General features: G+C 43.3%; 1 long non-coding RNA gene across 1 annotated transcript; it reads left to right on the top strand.

The window, feature by feature from the left end:
• Positions 1-11: 11 nt before the first annotated feature.
• LOC119334600 lies at positions 12-1,460 on the top strand. The gene is made up of 3 exons (XR_005161461.1): positions 12-114; positions 230-322; positions 413-1,460. It is a non-coding gene; the product is annotated as an uncharacterized LOC119334600 (long non-coding RNA).
• The last annotated feature ends 1,728 nt before the right edge of the window (positions 1,461-3,188 follow it).

Raw genomic sequence — 3,188 nt, 5'->3', positions numbered from 1 at the left:
ATTTTTATTCAGTGGATACATGTTGATTTATTCATTTGTTTAGAAGTAAGAGGTTCAGCTTGCTGGATGTCCTTGCAGGAGTAGTCGAGCACAGGATCTTCCTACGATTTGGAGGTATGGAGTTCATGATACAGTGACCTATTTTCTTTTCGTACTGAACATCGAATTTTCTCCTTTCTATTTGTGAACTTATTGGATATGCTCTTTACTCCAGATTTCAACTTTTCAGGTTTGTTGTTCTTCCAAGATTTCAGGGAGTAGGCATGTTGCTGCCATTTTACTGGGCGGATACGTGCACTGCTGAGACCTTAGTCTATCCATTGTAGGTCATGCCTTTTGATCAATTGTTCGCAGTCGTTGAGATATTTTTCTTCATGCCCGTTTTATTGATCAAATTACTGATTTTATTTAGGTCGGAGTATTTTATGAATTTACTCTTCTCCATAGCGCGTCCATGAGGGCAGAAATTCCATGCTCCAAATCTGCTTGGCGAGCAGTAGGTTATCTGGTGATTGCTTTTGTCAACTGACCGGTTATGAGATTTATGTGCACCATGTGTTTTGTCGATTCACCTTATGCAGGTAGTAGTCGCTTACTACAGTACATGCTTCGTGATGGAAGAGAAAGTAATTTGTATGTATGTGCGTATTATTTTATTCCTGCGTAAAAGGTTTAGCTGTGAACAACAATTTTTTCATGGTGGATACCTTAAAGTGGACGGCAATGCATTTACTTCAATTCAGTTTAGAGAACAATGTTAGGTGTCATACTTCTGTTTTTTTTTCATTTGCATACAAGATTACTAATTATAGTACTCCCTCCGTCCGAAAATACTTGTCGCGAAAATGGGTAAAAGTGGATGCATCTAAAACTAAAATACGACTAGATACATCCATTCATCCGACAAGTATTTCCGGACGGAGGGAGTACTAAACTGGCATATGCATCAGTCTTGACTTTTCTTCTAGAAGCGTGCATGCCATTTTGACATTATTTGTACAACCTTCAATTACTTTCCTGTAACTGTTTTTGATGTTGTACAAGCTGCAATTGTGCTACTTGGAGGTATCAGGCATCACCGCCTGAATTTTGAAAAAAAGTGCTACTGAAGGGTTGACTAGAACGGGCTTTGTACACTTTCTATTGGATTTAATTTCTAAAGTTAATTCTCGGCACGATGACGGGGCTAGCAGGCTGCTGGAGCATATGGCTGACGGTAGCTGCGTCTACGGCCGTGGGGAAAGTAACGTCCAGGAGTGGTGTGGGTGGCCACCGGCGTCCCTTGATGGCATGTAGGAGCGACATGGCGTGGGAAGTGCCAGTCTGTGGCAGCAGGTGGCTGTTGATGAGAGCGAGTGTGATCTGATCGTGGCCATCGGGATGGGTAACCGGGAAGGTGTTCTTTTGTCAAAATCGATCAAGTTGCACAACTGTGTTGCTACATGACTTTCATGTCTGTTTGTATAGCCTACTAAAGATGTTTAGATTTGAACTACATGTTTCATTTTCTTTTCTCCTTCGATGAAATTTCTGGAATAGCTATGCATTATTACTATGTGGACCTTCATCTAGAGATCATTATATATTTTGTAAAACATATATACAATGCACTCCCACACACTTCTGTTAACTTTGACAATCACACTTTTCCTTCAAGAATTACAACTGAAACACTTTGAATTATATTACTCAACTAATTGTTAACTTTGACCATCACACTTTGCCTTCAAGAATTACAACTGAAACACTTTGAATTATAGTACTGAACTAATTGAAACAGGGAATTGGAGAAGCTGGAGAAGTCGGTTGCACAAGGCAGAAAAGAAAAGAGTTGGAGTTGGCTTATGGTTTACCACTCAATAAGATGGGAGGGAGTATTCCCTCCAAAAAAGGATGGGAGGGAGTATCTGGCTGAAGGGTGAAAAGAACAAGTATAACCTTGTTTGGCTTATATAGTCTGGCCTAAATAACATGGAAACACATTGGATGAGAAAAGAGAGGGACAGGTGGAGATTTAATAGTGAAAAAGAAAAATATGGTCCCTGTGCAACGCACGGGCAATTAACTAGTCACTATAAAAAAAAGAGAAAGACAGATCCAAACAATTAAACTCGTCCATCATCAAGATCTAATGACCCCTAATTCTTCCGTGTTTAACTCTACAAGCCACGCAATAAGCCTCCATCGATCGCTAACCCACCTGCCGCTCGAAAAAAAAACCGCTGTCTAACAACGCACGACCCCTCGCCCCCTCCGTCCCCTCCTTCTCCCAACTGCCGCCCTACTCCCAATAGACACCACAGCCCGGGCGGGTTGCCGCACGCCGATCCTCCCGCGCAGTTCGCCGCCCCGCCGATCCACTCATCCTCCGCCGCTGCTCAGCTTGGCCTCCGACCCGCGTTGTCCTCTATCCCTTCGTTTCATCCACTTCCTCCTCCCTCCTCTCACCTCCTCGCCGCCGCCACACGATGCCGCCGGGGCCCCTCTCTCCTCCCTCAAGCAGCGGCGGCGGTACGAGATGAAGCGGGCTCGGCCTTCGTCATCGGTGGTGGGGTTCCTTTCCTCCGTCGAGCAACAGGATCGTTTGCAGCCGCAACACACAGACTCCAACACAGCCTCTTGCATATCCAAATTTCTCAGCTTCTTGATTCGAGTGAGCTATTTTGAAATATGCAGGTCACATATGCGATGAGTTTCATCTCCAGCGAATCTTGTGAGGGGGCGCTGCAGGCTGTAGCGGGGAGGAGAGTTGGCAGGTGGGAGGGCGGGAGAGGAGGCGATTGCCTGCGGCAAAGTATCTGAATCCCTCCCTTTCTGTTCTTCTCTTCTTTTTATTCAGTCTATCCAGTTGTGTACAGATGTTTTTTTAGTTAAATGATTCAACCTTCGTTGCAGAGTATACTGTACCATGAAATCTGAATCCACACATTAAAGTTTTTGCTGTACTAAATACTAATACACAAGTATTTGCTCATGTTAATTATATTTTTTCATTAACTAATGCTCTCAGTAACCAAACCTGTTATGGTAGTTTGTTTTGACATCTGATGCAACAGCTTTGGCACAGATAACTAGCTCATGTTATTACTAGGATAATAAAGTTGGCGAGCATTTCATTATGAATTGCAGGTTCGTCAAAATATGGATTTTCCTGAATTGTTGTGAGATCTATCGTGTGTTAAATACCA

This window comes from Triticum dicoccoides, chromosome 7A, assembly GCF_002162155.2.
Source record: "Triticum dicoccoides isolate Atlit2015 ecotype Zavitan chromosome 7A, WEW_v2.0, whole genome shotgun sequence".
NCBI lineage: Eukaryota > Viridiplantae > Streptophyta > Magnoliopsida > Poales > Poaceae > Triticum > Triticum dicoccoides.
Note: the sequence above shows the minus strand (reverse complement) of the source record. Positions and strands in the feature narration are given on the sequence as shown.